The sequence below is a fragment of the Crocodylus siamensis genome, chromosome 2 (assembly GCF_052110815.1).
Source record: "Crocodylus siamensis isolate JL-2025a chromosome 2, ASM5211081v1, whole genome shotgun sequence".
Classification (NCBI taxonomy): domain Eukaryota; kingdom Metazoa; phylum Chordata; order Crocodylia; family Crocodylidae; genus Crocodylus; species Crocodylus siamensis.
This window is the reverse complement of record NC_143396.1, coordinates 35,147,868-35,164,470: the sequence shown is the minus strand read 5'-3', so window position 1 is coordinate 35,164,470 and position 16,603 is coordinate 35,147,868.

The window sequence follows — 16,603 nt, the reverse complement described above, 5'->3', positions numbered from 1 at the left end:
GGCAAGTGAAACTCGAGAGCATCAATATCCAGACTTGGGCTGGGATGTAGGAAGATTTCGATGTATCTGAAGCCCCAGGCAGGGATGGAGGATGTTTGCCAATAGCAGGGCCATGTATTGATCATGAATGACATGGATTTGGAATTGATTTGGCTGATTTGACTTGGGACATGAAAAATTTTCCTTAAAAAAAAAAAAAAGGTCTGCCCAAGGCTTGGCCTGCATGAAGGATGCCTTTCAATGGATTTGGGAGTATAGAAAGTTCCAGGGTGAGAGCCTGGGATGGAGGATCTTGCCACTTGTAGCGCCATAGATGTTTTTTGGAAAGAACAAGTTCTGCTCAATTGATATGATTTGTCTGATTTGACCTGGAACTGGAAATATTAATTAAAAAACCTGTTCTAGGGCTTTGCTGCCCTCCCTGTGAAAGGGTTCCGCCTGATATCTAACCTAAACCTTCCTTGCCACAATTTGAGGCCATTGCTCCTTATTTTGTCATCTGCCACCACTGAGAACAGTCTAGCTCCATCCTCTTTGGAAACACCTGTTAGGTAGTTGAAGGCTGCTATTAAATGCACCCTTAGTCTTCTCTTCTCCAGATTAAATAAGCACAGTTCTGTCAGCTTCTCCTCATAAGTCATGTCCCCCAGCTCCCTCACCATTTTTGTCACACTCCACTTAGCAGCAGCCTTAGGGGAGGGCAAACTGGGCAACTGCCTGGGGGGCCAAATTTTTGTGGCATGAAGTTTTTGCAAGGAAGTGGCTCTATTTGCATTTTAACACTCAACCATTTATATAATTCCTCCAAAGAATACTGAAAAGATCCACAATACAACTAGTGGGTTAATATTTACCTGAGTACATACCTCTAAGGGTCCCCAAATGACTCTCTTGCCCAGGGCCCCAACAACCTTAAGGCCACCACTGCTCCACACTCTTCAACTTGTCCACACTCCTTCTGTAGTGGGGGACCCAGAACTGGACACAGTACTCCAGATGGTCTCACCAGTGCAGACCTCAATCTGGCAAGACTCCTGCCCATGCAGCCCAGTATGCTGTTGGCCATCTTTGTAACAAAGGCGCGCTGCTGGCTCATATTCAGCTTATTGTTCCCTGTAGCACCCCAGGTCCTGTTCTGCAGAGCTGCTGCTTAGCCAGTTATTTCCCAGTTGGTATAGGTGAATCTTGCAATAAATTTAGACTGGTCACATGTGCAGATGTATGATAACTCTATAGCTGGTTTCTATCCAGCTTTAATTTGAACATGTAGCAGGGCCCTAGGGATAATACCAGACCCAATTTTTTCTTTTGCCCTCCTTCAATTATTTAGAGGGGAGGACACTATTTTTATAGCAGCTAGACATATTCTATCACTTCTGAAGATGTGCATTAATCTAAAGTTAACACTACTCTCATTTACATAAGTATTTGTATCTCACCTTTGGAGAATTCCTGCTACGAACTAACCACATTTAGGTTTTTACAAACAGTACTCTTTTTAAAAAAATAATTTTAAAAACCTTGTGTGCCTAGTTTCTTTAAGTTCACATTCAGTGCCAAATATGAAGATGCTGGAAGATGTACATTCGTCTTCCCGCACAGAATCAGGCAATTTGTTCAGCTTCTGTCAAAAGCTGGTGGAGTAGTGAATAATAATCTATATCTTCAAGGAAAATTGATGTGGAAAAATACCATCATGGTTAAACAATTCTAGGTGACTAGAGTCTATAATACTATTATATTGCCTAATACTTCCACAGTGTAGTGGAAATTACTTGCTTGGCTATTATTTGTATGGTGCGATGAGAGTTCCAACTAGCACATGGGTTGGCAACCAATGTCTTGTGGCCTGGATCCAGTCTTGGTGGCTGGGGGGGGAGGCAGGGCAGGAAACAGTGGCACATGATGGCGACCACAGAGGCGGGGTCCTTACATGTGCTGTTTGTCCCAATACATTCCTGTGCCACATTCCACCTCTTGCATGTGCAGTGCCTCCTTTTATAAAGGCTGTCAACCCCTAGACTAGCAGACCAAATTCCCTTACAAACTCCTGGGGCACATCTCCACATGCAGGGGCATGTGCTTGCAGAGGGGAACAAAAATAGCTGTGCAAATTGTGCCATTACTTTCTGCCACTGTGCACACCCCTGCAGGTGGGCTTTGGTGCAGGGCAAGATGCCGTGCTTTGGGAAAACTGCTGTGTCCCCGCTCTTCCTGGCATGCTGGAGGAGCTGGGGACAACTAGAGGAGGGGAAACATTCTGGCAGCCCCTCTTCTAGTTGGGGCCAGGAAGGACCAAACCGCCGTGCCTGCTGGCACACGCTCCAGTACTGCACCACCTTTTTTGTGTGCTTTTATTTTTTTTTTGCTACCAGGAAATCCCAGAAATGTACCAGGAATGTGGTTTATGACACCGCAAAGAGGTTTGCAGTGCCACAAACCACATATACCTGGACATCTGGATTTAGCGCTGGAAAGCAAATTGACCCACATCAATAATTTAGTTTTTTAACATTGCAAAGTTACAAATATGTGTGAGGCTATAACATGCAGATTTAGCATCCAAATGAAAGGCTTAAAGGTGGTGCATATGGGTCTCTTACTTTTGGGGATGTTCTGCAAACATGTCCTTTGCATATTGTGCTGGGGGGGGAAATGCTCAGCAAAGCCAGACACTAGCAAGGACACTGTGATATTACGTTCTAGCAAGGGTCTAAATAAGGCATTTTTTGCTGTTATCTAGGAATGCCTCTGACCTGAAACAACGAGTGGAAGCCAGACTTCCCATAGCACCTGTGTGAATGTGATGCAGTGAATCTCATCAGCTGCAGGACATTTCATCATTGTCCTTCACTGCCCTGCAACTTGTACAGTCATTAACCTCAGTTCAGAGTGTTTCTGGCTTTTATATTAATTTTACAATATTCATATTCATTTTACAGTGGTGTAAATGCCTTATACCAGTTGCAGGGGGGAAAAATGAAATGAGACAAGTAGGGCACAATACTCCACAGTGTTTGTTGTACCTTGTACAGATTCTTACATATGTGCAAAATGGGTGCACAGTGCTACCAAATAAGAACAGCAAAATTTTTGCTAGGTATAAATGAGTAAACAAGGTATGAGATGGGAACAAAGACATATAAACTAAGGCTTTTAAATGTATTTTAGGCACCTAACCCCTGATAAACAGTACAACTAGAAAGTTTTTTACTTCTGTAGAAATCTATCAATAAGAACACAATGGGATATGTATGCAGCACCACATACCGCACCTCCAGCTGTTCTCCGTGCTGCAAGGGAGCAGCATGGGGGGGAGAGAATTGACCTCTGGAGGTTCTGGGGTCAAACCCGCCCCCCACACACAAAAAGTGGAGCAGCTTATGTGGGGGCATCATGCACAGCCCAGTACGGAGCCTGGTTGGCCAGAGCTACACTCTGGCTGCTTGCCAGGTTCTGAGCGGCAGGATTACCACTGCTGCAGCCCCAGGAGCCCAGGTAAAGCTGCTGGGGCCAGCATAGTTCTGGGAGAAGGGTTTGCTGGGGTTGGGGTCAGAAGCCTCAAGTCAGAAACCAGACCCAAGCCTAGGCCAAGATCTGGAAATCAGAAGCCTGGTTATTGAATCCAAGGGACAATACGCAGGGTGAGCTCCAAGAACAGAATCACACCAGGGTCAGGAGCTAGGAAACAGATGCCCTGGAAAGTCCAAAGCCAAAGTCTAGGAACAAGCCAAAGCAGAGCTGGGAACCAGGAAAGCCAGAGATGCTTCTGCGACAGGAGTTGCTCAGGGATTGGATGTTGTGTGGCAAGGCTTGAGTGCTGGAGGGTTCCTGCAAAGCAGCCTCAGAACCATTCAGAGGCAAGGGCTCGGGGTCAGCTGACCTTGATTAGTAAATGCAGTTGACCCAGTTACAAGGGTCACAGGTTAGGAGTCTGACTGAGCCTTACACAGCTGACCTGGTTACACAGACTGCAGGACAGGAGCCTTACACTTTGGAGTATCTGGTTAAAGCTATTAAAATAATAGGACTCAACCAAGACATCTCTCCTGCACTAGTATGGTGCCAGCATGCCATATTGAGACAGTCGTGTATAGAGCAGACAGCCTACTGTAAATGCCTACATAGCTCTGTCTGATGCTGTACTGCTGAGGGGGCATTCAGGTTGCTCATTGCCAAAATACCTTCTTTTTTTTCAGACACACTTTTAAAACCAAGACAAAAATCACAATTTTTTGTTCCAGCCCAAACCAGGACCTTTGGTAACTAAATTCACAATGGGTATAGGCATCATAATGCTCAGTATTGCAATGTCTAATTTTTAGGCTTTCTGCTGCCTACCAGAATTCTGAGTTCCCCAGGCAGAAGACACAATAGACAGGTTTTAGTTAGTCTATAACAGTGGTGGGCAAAATATGGCCCGCAGGGTGGGAGTGAGGTGCCCATGTATAATATACATCCCCAGCATACCCTATTGCGCATCACTCCCACCCTTGTGGGTGGAGGGGCCTGGCCTGGCTGGCAGGCAGCTTCCGGGTGGAGTTGCTGCTGCCACCAAAGACATGCTTAGGTTCATTGGCATCCTGCTTGCTCCTGGCAGCAAGTAGAGAAGTGGTGGGGGCTGAGCTGCCGCTGAGTGGGAGCAGGGAAGATGGGGCCAGTGGCTGGTGGCAGCACAGAGCCAGTGCCCCGGGGGTGGCAGCAGTGCAGAGCTCGGGTGGGCAGTGTGTAGGTGTGAGGGAGATTGGGGGACCACCCACCCCCCAGACTCCCCCCATTGTATGCAGCCCCAACAGGCAGAGGCAGCAGGCACCGGGCCATCCCTATCATCTATCACTGGCATTCCCCACCATGCACATGCAGCCCCTGCACTCAAGCAGCATGGGAGGGAAGCCATCCCCTCCCTCTGGGCCCGCTGCTTCTGTGCCATGGGGGGCGTGTTGGGGGGGTCCCTACACCTCCCCACACTCCATCACAGCTTACAAATGCCACACACCCTGCCCTCACAACCCCTCACGTATGCACAACCCCCCAACATACTGTATGCCCCCACACACACAGCCACACCCCATCACAAACCTCCCCACACACACTCCCTTCCATACACATGCATGCACACTCCCACCACACAATATACAAGACAATGAATTTATTATTGACTTATTATGCAATCACCCCAATATACATCAGGGGTGGGCAAAATACAGCTTGTGGGCTGGATCTAGCCTGCCAGGCCCTATCATCCGGCCCACAGTGCCCTCCAAAGAATTGTAGCCTGCCCAGCCCTTCTGCCCCTCGAAGGTGGGAGCAAGGCACCCATGTGTACAACCCCCCAACATACCCTATTGGGCCTCATTCCCACCCTCTTGGGTGGAAGGGCTCTGCCCAGCCAGCAGCTTCCAGGTGGGAATCCTGCTGCAGCCAGAACCTGCTCGCTCAGGGCAGCAGGAAGGAAGCAGTGGTGCTGGTGGCAGGGGTGGAGTTGCAGCTGAGTGGAAGCAGGAGCCTATATCCAGAGGGGCAGCGGAAACATGGAGCTCAGCTGGGCAGGGTGAGGGGTGTAGCAAGCAGCAGGCGGAGAGGTCAGGATGCCTGTGCCCAGCCAGTGCTGTGCGGGAGGAGGAAGAGGAGCCTTTCCTATTGCCAGGGCTCTGGACTGCGCAGCTACAGCTCCAGCACTCACAGAGAGGGAAGCCCTGGCCTGGAGCCTGCTGCCGCCTCTGCCTCCTGCACATGCCACCGGGCGAGTGGAGGGAGCCCTGCCCTCTGCTTCCCCGTGGAGTCCAGCGCAGGGCTTCCACGACAAGCGGGGGGGGGGTGGCTTGCGGCAAAGATTTCAGAAACACTTGTTATTAAATCTTTCCCCAGAGCTTGGTAAGTATCATTTTACTCCTGTAGATAGAAATACTAAGGGTTTCGATTATGTCTGTAATACTAGAAAAAGGTTCCCAAAGTCATACAAATTAGTAACAACATGTCATCTCTACTAAATAACAAATGTTATCCCTACTTTTAACTAAACTTCCTGAAATATTTCTATCATATTCAGAGATGATTAGATTTTTTATTCCCAGATATTTCTACTTTGGTCATTCAGAAATGACTACTATTCATTTTTTAAATTGGATGCCTTATAACACATCTCATTGCATTATGCTAGGCTAGAAAGGGACGAGGGGAGGGAGGGATGAGCGATACCTATTTAATTTACCCATGATCCTGTGCCCATTGATTTCTGTGGTGCAAGATTGGGCCTTTACAGCGTAAACACTTTTTTGTGGTGGCTATATATCCTTTAAAGGCAAATCATGCACATCTGATACACTTATTATTTGGGTAGAATTACTTTCTGATGGTGATTTGAAAACCAATCTGTTCAGATCTAACTAGCAAATGACTGTACACGGTTTGTTTTAATTGTCATCTTTGTCCGTATTTATTTCTGAACGGGCGTCAGAGCAAACAGAGTTCCCATGTTTCTATATCAACTTAGTAAAACTGAAGCAGAGGTCGCTCTATGTTTGATAATTACATTAACATGAGAATCCTCTAACACATTGTCTAGAACAGAATATCAGGAATGAGAAGTAGCCTAGAGGTCCTTATTTTTCAGTTTTGTATTTTGTCCACTTGGTGGCGATCACTCACTGTCTTTTTGCCATAACTGCCTGGATTCCCCTTAGCCACTGCTCTTGTTTTGCTGCTGCTGTCAGTTAGGGCAGGTAAACAAGGGAAAAATAAAAATCCACTATTATTTCACATTTTAAAGGTGCCAAAAGAGAACCATTTGCTGAATGAGAAGGGAACTATTTCATTGCTCGGTTGCTAGAGAAACTGTTTTCTTTATTGGGAATTTTTTTTCCAATTTTATGCCAGACCAGGAAACAGAGTGTATATGACAAATAAAACAGCGATTAAGGGCAAGTTTCCTGAACTTTAGGGCCCCAGCACAGGCTGAAGTAAATAATAGCAAACAGCATATCAATCCTCCATCCATTCACAGGAGACCAAGAAAGTCCCACAGGCACCAGGTTCAATCCAAATAATTGGAGCTTTCCAGATAAGAAGTTAACCAAATACTCTATAACGAGAAGTATTTCTGTATCAGGCAGTAGCCACAGTTGTGCTGCTTGAAACATTAGTGGTGTACAGGAAGGGAGAGGTGGAGGTAGCCAAAGGGCTGAAACCAAAACCAAGGCACCATCCTTCTGATGGAGTGGAGAGCCCACAGTTTACAAAGTTGGCAATCCTTTCCCTTATGGATCTTAGCCCCCCAGGGTTTGTACATAGGTGACCTGATTCTGACTTTACTTTATTTGTAATACCCTTTATAAATTCATTTATGGGACTCTTTACTGTTTCTTCAAACCTCCAGAGATTGGAGACTGGAAGGTCCTATGGAGAAGCTAAAAAGTGAAGCAGAGAGAAGGAGAAGACTCCCTTATAACAACAAGTTCCTCATTCTATTACAGTTCATTATTAGAATTAGTAAACTTTTGACTAAACTTTTGACTAAAGAAGAAAAGATGGAAGGAATATTTTAATAATTTCCTCAACTATTCAGTTCCAAGAAACTGCTGTAGCTGATGGGAATGACTCATTCATTCTGGATGCAAATTGACATAGCCCAATGCAATCTGAAATAAAACAGGTCCTAATGAAACCGAGGAATGGGAAAACTCCTGGCTAGAATACATCCCTGAGGAAGTACTGAAGGAAGGAGTAGCTGTGCCCTGTGAGGCAATAAGACAAACATACAAAATCCAGGAAAATGAGGAAGTCCTTCAAGATTTATGTAAGGCAATAGTTGTACCATTGCCAAAAGAGGGTGAATTGAGATAATGTAATACATGGAGGGGTCTTATTCTACCCTCAGAATCAAGGCAGACAATTGCAATAAGCAAACAGGTTAAGATCAAGGGAGCAATTAAAAAAAAAAACTCTTAAAGGAGAAGTAGGGAGGCTTTAGGAATAGGCAGAGTTTCATGGACCAGGTATTGATGCTAAGGCAGAAAAGCAGCTGGCAAACCAGGGGCTAATCACTATCAACTTTATTGAATGCCAAAAGGCATTTGATTCACAGACCAGGCATCTGGCAAATATCATGAAGTTACAATCTTTCCTGAAAGTATGTTAATATTGCAACAGGCAAATTGCATATTCATATATTCATAGATGTTAGAGTCAGAAGGGACCTCAATAGATCATCGAGTCCGACCCTCTGCATAGGCAGGAAAGAGTTCTGTGTTCAGATGACCCTAGCCAGATGCCCACTCAACCTCCTCGTGAAGACCCCCGGGTAGGGGAGAGCACCATCTCCCTTGGGAGCCCATTCCAGACCTTGGCAACTCTAACTGTGAAGAAGTTCCTCCTAATGCCTAGCCTAAATCTGCTCTCTGCTAGCTTATGGCCATTATTTCTTGTGACCCCCAGGGGTACCTTGGTGAGTAGAGCCCCACCAAATCCCTTCTGCGCCCCCATGATGAATTTATAGGCAGCCTCAACCGTCTCTTGTGGCGCCTGAAGAGGTCTACGTGCCTTAGCCTCTCCTGGTAGGGCTTGGCCTGCAAGCCCTTAACTATACAAGTGGCCCTTCTATGGACCCTCTCCAAGTTATCCACATCCCTCTTCAAGTATTCCAACTGCGGTCTGACCAGTGCCTGATAGAGGGAAAGTATCATCTCCTTGGTTCTGTCTGTCATGCATCTGCTGATGCACGTTAAAGTGCAGTTAGCTTTTCTGATGACTTCATCACACTGACGACTTATAGTTTCATAGTTTCTAGGGTCGGAAGGGACCTGAGCAGATCATCTAGTCCGACCCCCTGCCATGGCAGGAAATGATACTGGGGTCAAACGACCCCAGCAAGATGTTCATCCAACCTCCTCTTAAACAACCCCAGGGTAGGAGCCTGTACCACTTCTCTTGGAAGTTGGTTCCAAACCCTAGCCGCCCTGACCGTGAAGTAGCGTCTTCTGATATCTAACCTAAACCTACCCTCTGCCAGCTTGTGACCATTATTCCTGGTCACTCCTGGTGGTGCTTGGGGGAACAGTGACTCCCCCAATGCCTGCTGGTCCCCTCTGACTAGTTTATAACAGGCCACAAGATCCCCCCTCAACCTTCTCTTTTGGAGGCTGAACAGGTTCAGGTCCTGTAGCCTCTCTTCATAGGGCCTGCCCTGCTGCCCCCTGATCATACAAGTGACCCTCCTCTGGACCCTCTCCATGCTGTCGACATCCCTCTTGAAGTGTGGCACCCAGAACTGGACTCAGTACTCCACCTACGGCCTGACCAGTGCCGCATAGAGGGGGAGGATCACCTCTTTGGACCTGCTCGAAATGCATCTATGGATGCATGACAAGGTGCAGTTGGCCTTCCTCACTGCCTTCCCACACTGCCGGCCCATGTTCATCTTGGAGTCAATGATGACCCCAAGATCCTTTTCCGCCTCCGTGCTGACAAGAGGGGAGTTCCCTAACCTGTAGGTATGGTGCCGGTTGTTCCTCCCGAGGTGCATCACCTTGCACGTGTCTGTGTTGAATCCCATCCTATTCTCATCTGCCCACCCTTGTAACCTGTCTAGGTCTGATTGAAGCCTGATGCTTCCCTCTAGTGTGCCCACATCCCCCATTAGTGGTGTACAGGTAGGGAGAGGTGCAGGTAGCCAAAGGATGCATGGATTTTGAGGATCCAGAATAACAATCCCCCAGGTCCCATCCCATGATTACTATTTGGAGGGAGGCTGTATCTTTAATTCCCATTTATGTTGAGAGTGATCAGCACATTGCAAGATTGAATCGTAGATACATAGATGTTAGGGTCGGAAGGGACCTCAGTAGATCATCAAGTCTGACCCCCTGCATAGGCAGGAAAGAGCGCTGGGTTCAGATGACCCCAGCCAGATGCCTATCTAGCCTCCTCTTGAAGACCCCCAGGGTAGGGGAGAGCACCACCTCCTTGGGAGCCCATTCCAGATTTTGGCCACTTTAATGTGAAGAAGTTCTTCCTAATGTCCAGTCTAAATCTGCTCTCTGGTAGCTTATGGCCATTATTTCTTGTAACCCCCCAGGGGCGCCTTGGTGAGTAGAGCCTCACCAGTTCCCTTCTGCACCCCCATGATGAATTTATCGGCAGCCACAAGGTCACCTCTCAACCTTCTCTTGTGTAGGCTGAAGAGGTCCAGGTGCCCTAGTCTCTCCTTGTAGGGCTTGGTCTGCAAGCCCTTAACCATACGGGTGGCCCCTCTCTGGACCCTCTCCAGGTTATCCACATCCCTCTTAAAGTGAATGCAGTATTCCAACTGTGGTCAGACCAGTGCCCGATAGAGGGGATGTATCACCTCCTTGGTTCTGTTTGTCATGCATCTGCTGATGCATTGTCAAGGGGTGTTAGCTTTGCTGATGACTTCATCACACTGATGACTCATGTTCATCTTGGAGTCCACTAGGACTCCAAGATCCCTTTCCACTTCCATGCTACCGAGCAGATCATTTCCTAGGCAGTAGGTATGCTGGAAATTTTTCCTCCCTAGGTGCAGCACTTTGCATTTCTCCTCATTAAATTGCATTCTATTGTTTTTTGCCCATTTGTCCAACTTGTCCAGGTCTGCCTGTAGTTGTTCCCTGCCCTCTGGTGTGTCCACTTCTCCCCACAGTTTTGTATCATCTGCAAACTTGGACAGAGTATACTTCACTCCCTTGTCCAAGTCACTGATGAAAACATTGAAGAGTATCGATCCAAGGACAAGCCCTGCGGGACCCCACTACCCACTCCCTTCCAGGTCGATACTGACCCATTCACTACCACTCTCTGGGTATGACCCTCTAGCCAATTTGCCACCCACTGGACTGTGTATTGTATTAACAGACAATACCTGAGCAGTTCAAAATTACCGTAATGCCTCAAATGCCTCTACACTAATGCTCATAGTATGGGGAACATACAGGGGGAACTCACCCTCCTGCTAGCTAACTCCAACCCAGACATAGTGGGTCTCACCTAAATGTGGTGGGACCCAACGCGTGACTGGGCGGTGAATATCAAGGGCTATAGGCTGTACAGGAGGGATAGGACAGGGAGAAGTGGGGGTGTGGTGCTCTACGTCAAGGAGAGATACACATCCTCAACGAGTGGCACTAGGTCAGAGGAGAGGCACATTGAAGTGCTCTGTGTTAGAATACAAGGAAGTTGAGGGGAAAGGGACTTAACGGTGTGGGTCTACCAACCAAGGGGAAGAGCTAGACCAGGAATTCTTAAGACAGCTCATGGAGGTACTTAGGTCAAAGGATGTGGTCATCATGGGTGACCTGAACTTTCCAGACATCTGTTGGGAAAAGCAGTCAGCCACGTCTGACTGCTCACATAGGTTCCTAGCTGAGATACAAGACCTCCATCTAAACCAAGAGGTGCACAGCCCCACCAGGGGAGACGCCTTGTTGGATCAGGTCCTGATCACGGGCGATGATTTGGTGAGGGGTCTGCGGATGCTCGACCACCTGGGCAACAGTGATCATCACCTGCTGGAATTCACCATCCAGCGCAAGGTGGCAAAGGCTTGCAGCAAGGCAGCAGCCCTAGATTTCAGGAGGGCAGACTTCAATGAGCTAAAGAGAATAGTCGGGGAAGCACTGAGGTCCCTGAGGGGAGGGGAGCCAGGTGTCCAAGAAGAGTGGGCATTCCTTAAGGAGACAATCCTTCAAGCCCAAACGGATGTAATCCCAATGTGGATCAAAGGGGGCAAGAGGGCACAAAAGCCCCCATGGCTCACCAAAAGCATACAAGAACATCTCCTAGCTAAAAAGGAGGCATACACCCAATGTAAGGGTGAGGCCATCACCAGGGAGTACTATACCTTGGTTGCTTGGGGCTGTAGGGGGGCGGTCAGGGAGGCCAAGGCGGACATGGAACTGGGATTAGCTACCCAGATCAAGGATAACAAGAAGTCCTTTTTTAAATACATAGGGGGTAAAAAGAAGGTACTGGGTAACACGGGGCCTCTGCAGGACACACTAGGAAATCTGGTAGGCGCACCCAGGCCTAGGGTCAGTGATGACGTAGTCAGGAAATGTTTGGAGGGACGACATATTTAAATCTGCAGGTTCTGATGACCTCCACTCCAGAGTGCTGAGGCAATTAGCAGAGGTCATTGCAGCACAGTTTTACGAGCATTTATGGTGCTCTGGTGTGGTACCAGAGGACTGGAAAAGGCCCAATGTGGTTCCCATTTTCAAAAAAGGGAGGAAGCAGGACCCAGGAAACTATAGGCCAGTCAGTCTTATCTTGGTCCTAGGTAAGCTTTTTGAGAAAGTTATCCTGGCGCATGTCTGCGAGGGGCCAGTAGGGGAGATTATGCTTAGTGGCAACCAACACGGGTTCATTAGAGGCAGGTCCTGCCAGACCAACCTGGTGGCCTTCTATGCCCAGGTCACAAAATCCTTAGACACAGGTGTAGCAGTGGATGTAGTCTTTCTAGACTTTAGGAAGGCCTTTGACATGGTCTCTCACCCCATTCTCATTAAAAAACTATGGGACTGTGTCATCCACACCTACACAGTCAAATGGGTCACTAGTTGGCTGGAGGGCCACACCCAGAGAGTGGTGGTGGATAGGTCATTTTTGACCTGGAGGGTGTAAAAAGCACCCTGTTCAAATTCACAGATGGCACCAAGATGTGGGGGGAAGTGGGCATACCTGAAGGGAGGAATAGGCTGCAATTGGACCTAGATAGGTTACAGGGGTGGGCGGATGAGAACAGGATGGGTTTCAGCACTGACAAGTGCAAGGTACTGCACCTGGGGAGGAAGAACCAGCAGCATTATTAATGCCAAAATGAACATGGGCCTACATTGTAAGGAAGGCCAACAATACCTTGTCATGCATCCACAGATGCATCTCAAGCAGATCCAAGGAGGTGATCCTCCCCCTCTATGCAGCACTGGTTAGGCCACAGCTGGAGTACTGCATCCAGTTCTGGATGCTGCACTTCAAGAGGGATGTGGACAGCATGGAGAGGGTCCAGAGGAGGGCCACTCACATGATCAGGCAGCAGCAGGGCAGGCCCTACGAGGAGAGGCTCAGGGACCTGAACCTGTTCAGCCTCCACGAGAGAAGGCTGAGGGGGGATCTAGTGGCCATTTACAAACTAGTCAGAGGGGACCATTAAGCATTGGTGGAGTCCCTGTTCCCCCGAGCACTACCAGGAGTGACTAGAAATAGTGGTCACAAGCTGGCGGAGGGTAGATTCAGACTAGGCATTTGAGGCGCTACTTCACTGTCAGGGAGGCTAGGATCTGGAACCAACTTCCAAGCAAAGTGGTTCTGGCTTCTACTCTGAAGGTCTTTCAGAGAAGGCTAGACAAACACCTTGCTGGTGACCCCAGTACTCTTTCCTGCCATGGCAGGGGGTCAGACTTGCTGATCTGCTAAGGTCCGTTCCAACCCTACCAACTATGAGACCATGAAACCATAGGAGTACAACAAGAGACTATCATTGCATTCTTAGCTGGAAGAGATGTGGACTGAATAATGAAAAATGCATTTTCTGAAATAGTACAAGAACATCTTCAAATGCTATAGGACTTGAATTTGCTGATTGTTGATGATCAGACTAGATGACTTACAGGAAATGATGTACAGGATGGTAGCAATAGAAGCATTCTATTGGAATTAAGGTAAACGTGAAGGTGTCTAAGGTGATCAAGTGCTCTAGTCACATGACAGTTCTCCAATTGAATGACTGGGAGCATTATCATGAATGGGTACAAACTGTTCAGGAAGGACAGGAAAGGAAGAAGAGAAGGAGGCGTTGCACTTTATGTAAAAGAGCCGCTAGATTGCTTAGAGCTTTAGTACAAAACCAGAGATAGGCCTGTTGAAAGCCTCTGGCTTAAGGTTAAAGGGGAGAGCAGCAAGGATGATGTTGTGGTGGGGGCCTGCTATAGACCACCAGACCAAGAGGAAGTGGTGGATGAGGCTGCCTTCAAGCAGCTAGCAGAAGTTACCCAATCACAAACCTAGTTTCTTATGGGGACTTCAATCACCCCAAAACCTGGTGAGAGAGCAATACAGCAGTCTGGAGGCAATCCAGAAAGTTTTTGGAGAGTGTTGGGGACAATGGGCAGTACAGTTTGGAGGGGAAGTGAGCAGCCCTCAGTGGTGAAAGAAGAAGTTAGGAGTTACTTAGAAAATCTGGACGTGTACAAGTACATGGGGCCGGATGGGATACATCTGAGGGTGCTGAGGGAGTTGGCTGTTATGATTACAGAACCATTGGCCATCATCTTTGAAAAGTCAAGGCTATCAGGACAGGTCCCAGAAGATTGGAAAAAGGCAAACATAGTGCCCATATTTAAGAAAGGGAAAAAGGAGAATCCAGGGAACTACAGACCACTGAGCCTCACCTCAGTACCTGGAAAAATAATGGAGCACATCTTCAAAGAATCAATTTCTAAGCACTTGGAGGAGAAGAAGGTGATAGGAACAGTCAGCATGGGGTAACCAAGGGCAAGTCATGCCTGACCAACCTGATTAAATTCTATGACAAGGTGACTGGCTCTGTGGAGGCAGGGAGAATGGTGATGTGAATTACCTTGATTTTACAAGGCTTTGATACGGTCTCCCACAGCATTCTCGTAGGCAAACTAAAGAACTATGGGCTGGATGAATGGACTGTAAGGTAGATAGAAAACTGGATGGAGCTTCATGCTCAGAGAGTAGTAATCAATAGGTCAATGTCTAATTGGCAGCCAGTATCAAGTGGAGTGCCCCAGGGATCAGTCTGGGGCTGGTTTTGTTGAATGTCTTCATCAACAACCTGGAAGATGGCATAGAGTGGACCCTCAGCAAGTTTGCAGCTGACACCAAGCTGGGGGTTAGTAGTAGATATGCTGGAGGGTAGGGCTAGGATTCAGAGTGACCTAGACAAATTGGAGGATTGGGCCAAAGGGAATCTTATGAGGTTCAGTGAAGACAAGGGCAAAGTCCTGCACTTAGGACAGAACAATGCCATGTACCAGTACAGGCTGGGGACTGACTGGCTGGCAGCAGCTCTGCAGAAAATAACCTGGGGGTTACAGTGGACAATAAGCTGAATATGACCCAGCAATGTGTCCCTGTTCCAAGGAGGCTAATGGCATACTGGGCTGCACTGGTCGGTGTGTTGCCATTAGGTCAAGGGAAGTGTTTCTTCCTCTCTATTCAGCACTGGTGAGGGCACATCTGGAGTATTGTGCTCAGTTTTGGGCCCCCCAGTACAGAAAGGATGTGGACAAGTTGGAGAGAGTCCAGTAGAGGGCAACAAAAATAGTGAAGGGCTGGGGGACATAACTAATGAGGAAAGACTGAGGGATCTGGACTTATTTAGTCTAGAAAAGAGGAGACCAAGGAGGGACTTAATAGCAGCCTTCAACTACCAGAAGAGGGGTTCAAAAGACGATGGAGCTGGACTGTTCTCAGCGGTGGCAGATGACAGAAAAAGGAGCACTGGTCTTAGGTTGCAGCAAGGGAAGTTTTGGTTAGATATTAGGAAGAGTTTTCTCACTAGGAGGGTAGTAAAACACTGAGGTTACCCAGAGAGGTGGTGGAAGCTCCGTCCTTGACTAGACACAGCTTTTGCTGGGGTGGCCTAGTTGGGGATGGTCCTGCCACTAGCGGGGGGTTGGACTAGGTGACCTCCTGAGGTTTCTTCCAACCCTAATTTTCTATGATTCTATTATTCTATGAAAGGAAGGTTGTCAGGCACTATGTTCTCCCTACCTCAGATCAAGCAGTATGTTCTCCCTGCCTCAAATGAGATGTCTTTTTACAGCAAATTTTATTACATCAGATTAAAATCAGGTTTGTGAGAGTGTTCCTAAATGACATTTAAAAACTGTAGGTGCATCTGCATGAGACATTTATTGCACAGTAGATTAATTAACTGTGCAGTAAACATCTCACATCTACATGTGCACAGCAATCAGAGTGCAGTAGATTTAAAAATTTTGCAGCAAGATAGTACATGTAAATAAAAGCAGTACCCTGTTGCAGAGTTTTTTACTGTACAGCAGCTGATGTGTAAGTGTTGATCTGAAAGCAAATTGCTCCCGGACAGCCCATACAGCAGAGGGCTACTTGGAGCTCATGTCTGACCCTTGTATCCCCTGCCAGCCCTGGGCTGGCACCTGGGAAGCTGAGGCTGGGGCCTGCCACTCTCCTTGTCTGCTACAGGGGGAAGAGCAGGGTAGGAGGAGCTCTGGACTAAATTGCTCCTGTCAGGCTCAGTTTGCTCTTGACCCTGGCACACATGTAGATGCATGCCCACAAATAGTTTACTGTGCATGAATTTACTGCACGTTAACTGCATGTGTAGATGTGCCCACTGAGTAAGAGTCAGCTCAGGCCTAGATCCAGTTAAAAGCATTACAGTTTTCAGCTTTTAGGCATGCAGGATACTGTGTTTGATACTGAGGCTCACCATACAGTCAAGAGGAGAGTTACGTTCCTTAGAACAGGACTCAAACCAGCCAGTGTGCTGATGACGAAGACACCTAAACTAAAAGAGGTATCTTTTCATGGTGTTACTAATCATTTTAAAACCAACTCAGAAAACATCAGCCAAGAT